Genomic DNA, 14,278 nt, shown 5'->3' with positions numbered 1-14,278 from the left:
CTGGTAAGATGGCCTACTGCCACCGCGAGAGCACAAGACTTAGTGGTGAAGGTGATGAACTACATGTGTGGATAAAAACACCAACCTCTTCACAAAACGTATTTCCTCTCTTGCATGGCCCCACATGAATATAGAATCCCTCCACAATCCTAGAGCGACTGATAAGATTTAGGTATTGAAGAATAGCTTTTCCAATGGCAACCTCAATGGTGGGATTTGAACCAACATCTCAACACACTTCATCAGGCACTTGAGACCACTCGGCCTGTCAACACATTTGTTAAATGTCTCGATGGGATCGACATATGGCCCTGCCATTGCTCTGCCTAACTTTCATGGATTTCATTCTAGGGTTTACATACAGCAACTACAGTTTTTTAAGATAATTTGCCACGTATATATTTCAGGATGAGGTGGCCGAGTGGTTAAGGCGATGGACTCTGCATGCATGGGTTCGAATCCCATCCTCATCGTTTAACCAGAACAATTCTGTGCTTTATTATGGCATTGGAAGATTTTGACTTTCACAAACACTGGTAAGATGGCCTACTGCCACCGCGAGAGCACAAGACTTGCTATCTTAGTGGTGAAGGCGAGGAACGACCTGTGTGGATAAAAACACCAACCTCTTCACAAAACATATTTTCTCTCTTGCATGGCCCCACATGAATATAGAATCCCTCCACAATCCTAGAGCGACTGATAAGATTTAGGTATTGAAGAATAGCTTTTCCAATGGCAACCTCAATGGTGAGATTTGAACCAACATCTCAACACACTTCATCAGGCACTTGAGACCACTCGGCCTGTCAACACATTTGTTAAATGTCTCGATGGGATCGACATATGGCCCTGCCATTGCTCTGCCTAACTTTCATGGATTTCATTCTAGGGTTTACATACAGCAACTACAGTTTTTTAAGATAATTTGCCACGAATATATTACAGGATGAGGTGGCCGAGTGGTTAAGGCGATGGACTGCTAATCCATTGTGCTCTGCATGCGTGGGTTCGAATCCCATCCTCATTGTTTAACCAGAACAATTCTGTGCTTTATTATGGCATTGGAAGATTTTGACTTTCACAAACACTGGTAAGATGGCCTACTGCCACCGCGAGAGCACAGGACTTGGTATCTTAGTAATGAAGGCTAGGAACGACATGTGTGGATAAAAACAACAACCTCTTCACAAAACATATTTCCTCTCTTGCATGGCCCCACATGAATATAGAATCCCTCCACAATCATAGAGCGACTGATAAGATTTAGGTATTGAAGATTAGCTTTTCCAAGGGCATTCTCAATGGTGGGATTTGAACCGACACCTCAACACACCACATCGGGCACTTGAGACCACTCGGCCTGACAACAGATTTGTTAAATGTCTCGATGGGATCGACACATGGCCCTGCCATTGCTCTGCCTAACTATCATGGATTTCATTCAAGGGTTTACATACAGCAACTACAGTTTTTCAAGGTCATTTGCCACATATATATTACAAGATGAGGTGGCCGAGTGGTTAAGGCGATGGACTGCTAATCCATTGTGCTCTGCATGCATGGGTTCGAATCCCATCCTCATCGTTTAACCAGTACAATTCTGTGCTTTATTATGGCATTGGAAGATTTTGACTTTCACAAACACTGGTAAGATGGCCTACTGCCACTGCGAGAGCACAAGACTTAGTGGTGAAGGTGATGAACTACATGTGTGGATAAAAACACCAACCTCTTCACAAAACGTATTTCCTCTCTTGCATGGCCCCACATGAATATAGAATCCCTCCACAATCCTAGAGCGACTGATAAGATTTAGGTATTGAAGAATAGCTTTTCCAATGGCAACCTCAATGGTGGGATTTGAACCAACATCTCAACACACTTCATCAGGCACTTGAGACCACTCGGCCTGTCAACACATTTGTTAAATGTCTCGATGGGATCGACATATGGCCCTGCCATTGCTCTGCCTAACTTTAATGGATTTCATTCTAGGGTTTACATACAGCAACTACAGTTTTTCAAGGTCATTTGCCACATATATATTACAAGATGAGGTGGCCGAGTGGTTAAGGCGATGGACTGCTAATCCATTGTGCTCTGCATGCATGGGTTCGAATCCCATCCTCATCGTTTAACCAGTACAATTCTGTGCTTTATTATGGCATTGGAAGATTTTGACTTTCACAAACACTGGTAAGATGGCCTACTGCCACTGCGAGAGCACAAGACTTAGTGGTGAAGGTGATGAACTACATGTGTGGATAAAAACACCAACCTCTTCACAAAACGTATTTCCTCTCTTGCATGGCCCCACATGAATATAGAATCCCTCCACAATCCTAGAGCGACTGATAAGATTTAGGTATTGAAGAATAGCTTTTCCAATGGCAACCTCAATGGTGGGATTTGAACCAACATCTCAACACACTTCATCAGGCACTTGAGACCACTCGGCCTGTCAACACATTTGTTAAATGTCTCGATGGGATCGACATATGGCCCTGCCATTGCTCTGCCTAACTTTAATGGATTTCATTCTAGGGTTTACATACAGCAACTACAGTTTTTTAAGATCATTTGCCACGTATATTTTACAGGATGAGGTGGCCGAGTGGTTAAGGCGATGGACTGCTAATCCATTGTGCTCTGCATGCATGGGTTCGAATCCCATCCTCATTGTTTAACCAGAACAATTCTGTGCTTTATTATGGCATTGGAAGATTTTGACTTTCACAAACACTGGGAAGATGGCCTACTGCCACCGCGAGAGCACAGGACTTGGTATCTTAGTGGTGAAGGCGAGGAACGACCTGTGTGGTTAAAAACACCAACCTCTTCACAAAACGTATTTCCTCTCTTGCATGGCCCCACATGAATATAGAATCCCTCCACAATCCTAGAGCGACTGATAAGATTTAGGTATTGAAGAATAGCTTTTCCAAGGGCATTCTCAATGGTGGGATTTGAACCGACACCTCAACACACCACATCGGGCACTTGAGACCACTCGGCCTGACAACAGATTTGTTAAATGTCTCGATGGGATCGACACATGGCCCTGCCATTGCTCTGCCTAACTATCATGGATTTCATTCAAGGGTTTACATACAGCAACTACAGTTTTTCAAGGTCATTTGCCACATATATATTACAAGATGAGGTGGCCGAGTGGTTAAGGCGATGGACTGCTAATCCATTGTGCTCTGCATGCATGGGTTCGAATCCCATCCTCATCGTTTAACCAGTACAATTCTGTGCTTTATTATGGCATTGGAAGATTTTGACTTTCACAAACACTGGTAAGATGGCCTACTGCCACTGCGAGAGCACAAGACTTAGTGGTGAAGGTGATGAACTACATGTGTGGATAAAAACACCAACCTCTTCACAAAACGTATTTCCTCTCTTGCATGGCCCCACATGAATATAGAATCCCTCCACAATCCTAGAGCGACTGATAAGATTTAGGTATTGAAGAATAGCTTTTCCAATGGCAACCTCAATGGTGGGATTTGAACCAACATCTCAACACACTTCATCAGGCACTTGAGACCACTCGGCCTGTCAACACATTTGTTAAATGTCTCGATGGGATCGACATATGGCCCTGCCATTGCTCTGCCTAACTTTAATGGATTTCATTCTAGGGTTTACATACAGCAACTACAGTTTTTCAAGGTCATTTGCCACATATATATTACAAGATGAGGTGGCCGAGTGGTTAAGGCGATGGACTGCTAATCCATTGTGCTCTGCATGCATGGGTTCGAATCCCATCCTCATCGTTTAACCAGTACAATTCTGTGCTTTATTATGGCATTGGAAGATTTTGACTTTCACAAACACTGGTAAGATGGCCTACTGCCACTGCGAGAGCACAAGACTTAGTGGTGAAGGTGATGAACTACATGTGTGGATAAAAACACCAACCTCTTCACAAAACGTATTTCCTCTCTTGCATGGCCCCACATGAATATAGAATCCCTCCACAATCCTAGAGCGACTGATAAGATTTAGGTATTGAAGAATAGCTTTTCCAATGGCAACCTCAATGGTGGGATTTGAACCAACATCTCAACACACTTCATCAGGCACTTGAGACCACTCGGCCTGTCAACACATTTGTTAAATGTCTCGATGGGATCGACATATGGCCCTGCCATTGCTCTGCCTAACTTTAATGGATTTCATTCTAGGGTTTACATACAGCAACTACAGTTTTTTAAGATCATTTGCCACGTATATTTTACAGGATGAGGTGGCCGAGTGGTTAAGGCGATGGACTGCTAATCCATTGTGCTCTGCATGCATGGGTTCGAATCCCATCCTCATTGTTTAACCAGAACAATTCTGTGCTTTATTATGGCATTGGAAGATTTTGACTTTCACAAACACTGGGAAGATGGCCTACTGCCACCGCGAGAGCACAGGACTTGGTATCTTAGTGGTGAAGGCGAGGAACGACCTGTGTGGTTAAAAACACCAACCTCTTCACAAAACGTATTTCCTCTCTTGCATGGCCCCACATGAATATAGAATCCCTCCACAATCCTAGAGCGACTGATAAGATTTAGGTATTGAAGAATAGCTTTTCCAATGGCAACCTCAATGGTGGGATTTGAACCAACACCTCAACACACTTCATCAAGCACTTGAGACCACTCGGCCTGACAACACATTTGTTAAATGTCTCGATGGGATCGACATATGGCCCTGCCATTGCTCTGCCTAACTTTCATGGATTTCATTCTAGGGTTTACATACAGCAACTACAGTTTTTTAAGGTCATTTGCCACGTATATAATAAAGGATGAGGTGGTCGAGTGGTTAAGGCGATGGACTGCTAATCCATTGTGCTCTGCATGCATGGGTTAGAATCCCATCCTCATCGTTTAACCAGTACAATTCTGTGCTTTATTATGGCATTGGAAGATTTTGACTTTCACAAACACTGGTAAGATGGCCTACTGCCACCGCGAGAGCACAGGACTTGGTATCTTAGTGGTGAAGGCGAGGAACGACCTGTGTGGATAAAAACACCAACCTCTTCACAAAACATATTTCCTCTCTTGCATGAATATAGAATCCCTCCACAATCCTAGAGCAACTGATAAGATTTAGGTATTGAAGAATAGCTTTTCCAATGGCAACCTCAATGGTGGGTTTTGAACCAACACCTCAACACACTTCATCAAGCACTTTTAAGGTAATTTGCCACATATATATTACAAGATGAGGTGGCCGAGTGGTTAAGGCGATGGACTGCTAATCCATTGTGCTCTGCATGCATGTGTTCGAATCCCATCCTCATCGTTTAACCAGTACAATTCTGTGCTTTATTATGGCATTGAACGATTTTGACTTTCACAAACACTGGTAAGATGGCCTACTGCCACCGCGAGAGCACAGGACTTGGTATCTTAGTGGTGAAGGTGATGAACTACATGTGTGGATAAAAACACCAACCTCTTCACAAAACGTATTTCCTCTCTTGCATGGCCCCACATGAATATAGAATCCCTCCACAACCCTAGAGCGACTGATAAGATTTAGGGATTAAAGAATAGCTTTTCCAATGGCAACCTCAATGATGGGATTTGAACCAACATCTCAACACACTTCGTCAAGCACTTGAGACAACTCGGCCTGACAACACATTTGTTAAATGTCTCGATGGGATCGACATATGGCCCTGCCATTGTTCTGCCTAACTTTCATGGATTTCATTCTAGGGTTTACATACAGCAACTACAGTTTTTAAGGTAATTTGCCACATATATATTATAAGATGAGGTGGCCGAGTGGTTAAGGCGATGGACTGCTAATCTATTGTGCTCTGCATGCATGGGTTCGAATCCCATCCTCATCGTTTAACCAGTACAATTCTGTGCTTTATTATGGCATTGGAAGATTTTGACTTACACAAACACTGGTAAGATGGCCTACTGCCACCGCGAGAGCACAGGACTTGGTATCTTAGTGGTGAAGGCGAGGAACGACCTGTGTGGATAAAAACACCAACCTCTTCACAAAACATATTTCCTCTCTTGCATGAATATAGAATCCCTCCACAATCCTAGAGCAACTGATAAGATTTAGGTATTGAAGAATAGCTTTTCCAATGGCAACCTCAATGGTGGGTTTTGAACCAACACCTCAACACACTTCATCAAGCACTTTTAAGGTAATTTGCCACATATATATTACAAGATGAGGTGGCCGAGTGGTTAAGGCGATGGACTGCTAATCCATTGTGCTCTGCATGCATGTTTTCGAATCCCATCCTCATCGTTTAACCAGTACAATTCTGTGCTTTATTATGGCATTGGAAGATTTTGACTTTCACAAACACTGGTAAGATGGCCTACTGCCACCGCGAGAGCACAAGACTTAGTGGTGAAGGTGATGAACTACATGTGTGGATAAAAACACCAACCTCTTCACAAAACGTATTTCCTCTCTTGCATGGCCCCACATGAATATAGAATCCCTCCACAATCCTAGAGCAACTGATAAGATTTAGGTATTGAAGAATAGCTTTTCCAATGGCAACCTCAATGGTGGGATTTGAACCAACATCTCAACACACTTCATCAGGCACTTGAGACCGCTCGGCCTGTCAACACATTTGTTAAATGTCTCGATGGGATCGACATATGGCCCTGCCATTGCTCTGCCTAACTTTCATGGATTTCATTCTAGGGTTTACATACAGCAACTACAGTTTTTTAAGATCATTTGCCACGTATACATTACAGGATTAGGTGGCCGAGTGGTTAAGGTGATGGACTGCTAATCCATTGTGCTCTGCATGCATGGGTTCGAATCCCATCCTCATCGTTTAACCAGAACAATTCTGTGCTTTATTATGGCATTGGAAGATTTTGACTTTCACAAACACTGGTAAGATGGCCTACTGCCACCGCGAGAGCACAGGACTTGGTATCTTAGTGGTGAAGGCGAGGAACGACCTGTGTGGATAAAAACACCAACCTCTTCACGAAACATATTTCCTCTCTTGCATGGCCCCACATGAATATAGAATCCCTCCACAATACTAGAGCGACTGATAAGATTTAGGTATTGAAGAAAAGCTTTTCCAATGGCAACCTCAATGGTGGGATTTGAACCAACACCTCAACACACTTCATCAAGCACTTGAGACAACTCGGCCTGACAACACATTTGTTAAATGTCTCAATGGGATTGACATATGTCCCTGCCATTGCTCTGCCTAACTTTGATGGATTTCGTTCTAGGGTTTACATACAGCAACTACAGTTTTTAAGGTAATTTGCCACATATATATTACAAGATGAGGTGGCCGAGTGGTTCAGGCGATGAACTGCTAATCCATTGTGCTCTGCATGCGTGGGTTTGAATCCCATCCTCATCGTTTAACCAGTACAATTCTGTGCTTTATTATGGCATTGGAAGATTTGGACTTTCACAAACACTGGTAAGATGGCCTACTGCCACCGCGAGAGCACAGGACTTGGTATCTTAGTGGTGAAGGTGATGAACTACATGTGTGGATAAAAACACCAACCTCTTCACAAAACGTATTTCCTCTCTTGCATGGCCCCACATGAATATAGAATCCCTCCACAACCCTAGAGCGACTGATAAGATTTAGGTATTAAAGAATAGCTTTTCCAATGGCAACCTCAATGATGGGATTTGAACCAACATCTCAACACACTTCATCAAGCACTTGAGACAACTCGGCCTGACAACACATTTGTTAAATGTCTCAATGGGATCGACATATGGCCCTGCCATTGCTCTGCCTAACTTTCATGGATTTCATTCTAGGGTTTACTTACAGCAACTACAGTTTTCTAAGATAATTTGCCACGTACATATTACAGGATGAGGTGGCCGAGTGGTTAAGGCGATGGACTCTGCATGCATGGGTTCGAATCCCATCCTCATCGTTTAACCAGAACAATTCTGTGCTTTATTATGGCATTGGAAGATTTTGACTTTCACAAACACTGGTAAGATGGCCTACTGCCACCGCGAGAGCACAAGACTTGCTATCTTAGTGGTGAAGGTGATAAACTACATGTGTGGATAAAAACACCAACCTCTTCACAAAACGTATTTCCTATCTTGCATGGCCCCACATGAATATAGAATCCCTCCACAATCCTAGAGCGACTGATAAGATTTAGGTATTGAAGAATAGCTTTTCAAATGGCAACCTCAATGGTGGGATTTGAACCAACATCGCAACACACTTCATCAAGCACTTGAGACCACTCGGCCTGACAATACATTTGTTAAATGTCTCGATGGGATTGACATATGGCCCTGCCATTGCTCTGCCTAACTTTCATGGATTTAATTCTAGGGTTTACATACAGCAACTACAGTTTTTTAAGGTCATTTGCCACGTATATAATAAAGGATGAGGTGGTCGAGTGGTTAAGGCGATGGACTGCTAATCCATTGTGCTCTGCATGCATTTGTTCGAATCCCATCCTCATCGTTTAACTAGAACAGTTCTGTGCTTTATTATGGCATTGGAAGATTTTGACATTCACAAACACTGGTAAGATGGCCTACTGCCACCGCGAGAGCACAAGACTTGGTATCTTAGTGGTGAAGGTGATGAACTACATGTGTGGATAAAAACACCAACCTCTTCACAAAACGTATTTCCTCTCTTGCATGGCCCCACATGAATATAGAATCCCTCCACAATCCTAGAGCGACTGATAAGATTTAGTTATTGAAGAATAGCTTTTCCAAGGGCAACCTCAATGATGGGATTTGAACCAACATCTCAACACACTTCATCAAGCACTTGAGACCACTCGGCCTGACAACACATTTGTTAAATGTCTCGATGGGATCGACATATGGCCCTGCCATTGCTCTGCCTAACTTTCATAGATTTCATTCTAGGGTTTACATACAGCAACTACAGTTTTTTAAGGTCATTTGCCACGTATATATCACCGGATGAGGTGGCCGACTGTTTAAGGCGATGAACTGCTAATCCATTGTGCTCTGCATGCATGGGTTCGAATCCAATCCTCATCGTTTAACCAGAACAATTCTGTGCTTTATTATGGCATTGGAAGATTTTGACATTCACAAACACTGGTAAGATGGCCTACTGCCACCGCGAGAGCACAGGACTTGGTATCTTAGTGATGAAGGTGATGAACTACATTTGTGGATAAAAACACCAACCTCTTCACAAAACGTATTTCCTCTCTTGCATGGCCCCACATTAATATAGAATCCCTCCACAATCCTAGAGCGACTGATAAGATTTAGGTATTGAAGAATAGCTTTTCCAAGGGCATCCTCAATGGTGGGATTTGAACTGACACTTCAACACACTTCATCAAGCACTTGAGACCACTCGGCCTGACAACACATTTGTTAAATGTCTCGATGGGAACGACATATGGCCCTAACATTGCTCTGCCTAACTTTCATGGATTTCATTCAAGGGTTTACATACAGCAACTACAGTTTTTTAAGGTCATTGCCACGTAGATATTACAGGATGAGGTGGACGAGTGGTTAAGGCGATGGACTTCTAATCCATTGTGCTCTGCATGCATGGGTTTGAATCCCATCGTAATGGTGTAACCAGTAAAATGCTGTATTTTTTTATGGCACTGGAAGATTTTGACTTTCACAAACACTGGTAAGATGGCCTACTGCCACCGCGAGAGCACAGGACTTGGTATCTTAGTGGTGAAGGCGATGAACTACATGTGTGGATAAAAACACCAACCTCTTCACAAAACATATTTTCTCTCTTGCATGGCCCCACATCAATATAGAATCCCTCCACAATCCTGAGCGACTGATAAGATTTAGGTATTGAAGAATAGCTTTTCCAAGGGCAACCTCAATGGTGGGATTTGAACCAACACCTCAACACACTTCATCAAGCACTTGAGACCACTCGGCCTGACAACACATTTGTTAAATGTCTCGATGGTATCGACATACGGCCCTGCCATTGCTCTGCCTAACTTTCATGGATTTCATTCTAGGGTTTACATACAGCAACTACAGTTTTTTAAGGTCATTTGCCACATATATATTACAAGATGAGGTGGCCGAGTGGTTAAGGCGATGGACTGCTAATCCATTGTGCTCTGCATGCATGGGTTCGAATCCCATCCTCATCGTTTAACCAGTACAATTCTGTGCTTCATTATGGCATTGGAAGATTTTGACTTTCACAAACACTGGTAAGATGGCCTACTGCCACCGCGAGAGCACAAGACTTGCTATCTTAGTGGTGAAGGTGATGAACTACATGTGTGCATAAAAACACCAACCTCTTCACAAAACGTATTTCCTCTCTTGCATGGCCCCACATGAATATAGAATCCCTCCACAATCCTAGAGCGACTGATAAGATTTAGGTATTGAAGAATAGCTTTTCCAATGGCAACCTCAATTTTGGGATTTGAACCAACATCTCAACACACTTCATCAAGCACTTGAGACCACTCTTCCTGACAACACATTTGTTAAATGTCTCGATGGGATCGAAATATGACCCTGCCATTGCTCTGCCTAACTTTCATGGATTTCATTCTAGGGTTTACATACAGCAACTACAGTTTTTTAAGATAATTTGCCACGTATATATTACAGGATGAGGTGGCCGAGTGGTTAAGGCGATGGACTGCTAATCCATTATGCTCTGCATGCATGGGTTCGAATCCCATCCTCATCGTTTAACCAGAACAATTCTGTGCTTTGTTATGGCATTGGAAGATTTTGACTTTCACAAACACTGGTAAGTAGGCCTACTGCCACCGCGAGAGCACAAGACTTGCTATCTTAGTGGTGAAGGTGATAAACTACATGTGTGGATAAAAACACCAACCTCTTCACAAAACGTATTTCCTATCTTGCATGGTTCACATGAATATAGAATCCCTCCACAATCCTAGAGCGACTGATAAGGTTTAGGTATTGAAGAATAGCTTTTCAAATGGCAACCTCAATGGTGGGTTTTGAACCAACACCTCAACACACTTCATCAAGCACTTGAGACCACTCGGCCTGACAACACATTTGTTAAATGTCTCGATGGGATCGACATATGGCCCTGCCATTGCTCTGCCTAACTTTCATGGATTTCATTCTAGGGTTTACATACAGCAACTACAGTTTTTTAAGGTCATTTGCCACGTATATACTGAAGGATGAGGTGGCCGAGTGGTTAAGGCGATGGAATGCTAATCCATTGTGCTCTGCATGAATGGGTTTGAATCCCATCCTCATCGTTTAACCAGTACAATTCTGTGCTTTATTATGGCATTGGAAGATTTTTACTTTCACAAACACTGATAAGATGGCCTACTGCCACCGCGAGAGCACAGGACTTGGTATTTTAGTGGTGAAGGCGAGGAACGACCTGTGTGGATAAAAACACCAACCTCTTCACAAAACATATTTCCTCTCTTGCATGGCCCCACATGAATATAGAATCCCTCCACAATACTAGAGCGACTGATAAGATTTAGGTATTGAAGAAAAGCTTTTCCAATGGCAACCTCAATGGTGGGATTTGAACCAACACCTCAACACACTTCATCAAGCACTTGAGACAACTCGGCCTGACAACACATTTGTTAAATGTCTCAATGGGATTGACATATGTCCCTGCCATTGCTCTGCCTAACTTTCATGGATTTCATTCTAGGGTTTACATACAGCAACTACAGTTTTTAAGGTAATTTGCCACATATATATCACCGGATGAGGTGGCCGACTGTTTAAGGCGATGGACTGCTAATCCATTGTGCTCTGCATGCATGGGTTCGAATCCAATCCTCATCGTTTAACCAGAACAATTCTGTGCTTTATTATGGCATTGGAAGATTTTGACATTCACAAACACTGGTAAGATGGCCTACTGCCACCGCGAGAGCACAGGACTTGGTATCTTAGTGATGAAGGTGATGAACTACATTTGTGGATAAAAACACCAACCTCTTCACAAAACGTATTTCCTCTCTTGCATGGCCCCACATTAATATAGAATCCCTCCACAATCCTAGAGCGACTGATAAGATTTAGGTATTGAAGAATAGCTTTTCCAAGGGCATCCTCAATGGTGGGATTTGAACTGACACTTCAACACACTTCATCAAGCACTTGAGACCACTCGGCCTGACAACACATTTGTTAAATGTCTCGATGGGAACGACATATGGCCCTAACATTGCTCTGCCTAACTTTCATGGATTTCATTCAAGGGTTTACATACAGCAACTACAGTTTTTTAAGGTCATTGCCACGTAGATATTACAGGATGAGGTGGACGAGTGGTTAAGGCGATGGACTTCTAATCCATTGTGCTCTGCATGCATGGGTTTGAATCCCATCGTAATGGTGTAACCAGTAAAATGCTGTATTTTTTTATGGCACTGGAAGATTTTGACTTTCACAAACACTGGTAAGATGGCCTACTGCCACCGCGAGAGCACAGGACTTGGTATCTTAGTGGTGAAGGCGATGAACTACATGTGTGGATAAAAACACCAACCTCTTCACAAAACATATTTCCTCTCTTGCATGGCCCCACATCAATATAGAATCCCTCCACAATCCTGAGCGACTGATAAGATTTAGGTATTGAAGAATAGCTTTTCCAAGGGCAACCTCAATGGTGGGATTTGAACCAACACCTCAACACACTTCATCAAGCACTTGAGACCACTCGGCCTGACAACACATTTGTTAAATGTCTCGATGGGATCGACATACGGCCCTGCCATTGCTCTGCCTAACTTTCATGGATTTCATTCTAGGGTTTACATACAGCAACTACAGTTTTTTAAGGTCATTTGCCACATATATATTACAAGATGAGGTGGCCGAGTGGTTAAGGCGATGGACTGCTAATCCATTGTGCTCTGCATGCATGGGTTCGAATCCCATCCTCATTGTTTAACCAGTACAATTCTGTGCTTCATTATGGCATTGGAAGATTTTGACTTTCACAAACACTGGTAAGATGGCCTACTGCCACCGCGAGAGCACAAGACTTGCTATCTTAGTGGTGAAGGTGATGAACTACATGTGTGCATAAAAACACCAACCTCTTCACATAACGTATTTCCTCTCTTGCATGGCCCCACATGAATATAGAATCCCTCCACAATCCTAGAGCGACTGATAAGATTTAGGTATTGAAGAATAGCTTTTCCAATGGCAACCTCAATTTTGGGATTTGAACCAACATCTCAACACACTTCATCAAGCACTTGAGACCACTCTTCCTGACAACACATTTGTTAAATGTCTCGATGGGATCGAAATATGACCCTGCCATTGCTCTGCCTAACTTTCATGGATTTCATTCTAGGGTTTACATACAGCAACTACAGTTTTTTAAGATAATTTGCCACGTATATATTACAGGATGAGGTGGCCGAGTGGTTAAGGCGATGGACTGCTAATCCATTGTGCTCTGCATGCATGGGTTCGAATCCATCCTCATCGTTTAACCAGAACAATTCTGTGCTTTATTATGGCATTGGAAGATTTTGACATTCACAAACACTGGTAAGATGGCCTACTGCCACCGCGAGAGCACAGGACTTGGTATCTTAGTGGTGAAGGTGATAAACTACATGTGTGGATAAAAACACCAACCTCTTCACAAAACGTATTTCCTATCTTGCATGGCCCCACATGAATATAGAATCCCTCCACAATCCTAGAGCGACTGATAAGATTTAGGTATTGAAGAATAGCTTTTCCAAGGGCATCCTCAATGGTGGGATTTGAACCAACACTTCAACACACTTCATCAAGCACTTGAGACCACTCGGCCTGACAACACATTTGTTAAATGTCTCGATGGGAACGACATATGGCCCTAACATTGCTCTGCCTAACTTTCATGGATTTCATTCAAGGGTTTACATACAGCAACTACAGTTTTTTAAGGTCATTTGCCACGTAGATATTACAGGATGAGGTGGACGAGTGGTTAAGGCGATGGAATGCTAATCCATTGTGCTCTGCATGCATGGGTTTGAATCCCATCCTCATCGTTTAACCAGTAAAATGCTGTATTTTTTTATGGCACTGGAAGATTTTGACTTTCACAAACACTGGTAAGATGGCCTACTGCCACCGCGAGAGCACAGGACTTGGTATTTTAGTGGTGAAGGCGATGAACTACATGTGTGGATAAAAACACCAACCTCTTCACAAAACATATTTCCTCTCTTGCATGGCCCCACATGAATATAGAATCCCTCCACAA

The 14,278-nt window shown here is 42.9% G+C and overlaps 6 non-coding genes across 6 annotated transcripts; all 6 read left to right on the top strand.

Moving 5' to 3' along the window:
- Positions 1 to 1,505: 1,505 nt before the first annotated feature.
- trnas-gcu (transfer RNA serine (anticodon GCU)) lies at positions 1,506 to 1,587 on the top strand. Its single transcript has one exon. It is a non-coding gene; the product is annotated as a tRNA-Ser (tRNA).
- A 467-nt stretch (positions 1,588 to 2,054) lies between these two features.
- On the top strand, positions 2,055 to 2,136 carry trnas-gcu (transfer RNA serine (anticodon GCU)). The gene has a single exon. It is a non-coding gene; the product is annotated as a tRNA-Ser (tRNA).
- A 1,024-nt stretch (positions 2,137 to 3,160) lies between these two features.
- On the top strand, positions 3,161 to 3,242 carry trnas-gcu (transfer RNA serine (anticodon GCU)). Its single transcript has one exon. It is a non-coding gene; the product is annotated as a tRNA-Ser (tRNA).
- Positions 3,243 to 3,709: 467 nt separating this feature from the next.
- On the top strand, positions 3,710 to 3,791 carry trnas-gcu (transfer RNA serine (anticodon GCU)). Its single transcript has one exon. It is a non-coding gene; the product is annotated as a tRNA-Ser (tRNA).
- A 6,296-nt stretch (positions 3,792 to 10,087) lies between these two features.
- Positions 10,088 to 10,169, top strand: trnas-gcu (transfer RNA serine (anticodon GCU)). The gene has a single exon. It is a non-coding gene; the product is annotated as a tRNA-Ser (tRNA).
- A 475-nt stretch (positions 10,170 to 10,644) lies between these two features.
- On the top strand, positions 10,645 to 10,726 carry trnas-gcu (transfer RNA serine (anticodon GCU)). Its single transcript has one exon. It is a non-coding gene; the product is annotated as a tRNA-Ser (tRNA).
- Positions 10,727 to 14,278: the final 3,552 nt, after the last annotated feature.

This window comes from Oncorhynchus clarkii, chromosome 20 (genome assembly GCF_045791955.1).
Source record: "Oncorhynchus clarkii lewisi isolate Uvic-CL-2024 chromosome 20, UVic_Ocla_1.0, whole genome shotgun sequence".
In the NCBI taxonomy this organism is placed as follows: Eukaryota; Metazoa; Chordata; class Actinopteri; order Salmoniformes; family Salmonidae; genus Oncorhynchus; species Oncorhynchus clarkii.
The sequence above is the reverse complement of the archived record's forward strand: the minus strand, read 5'-3'. Positions and strand labels throughout refer to the sequence as shown.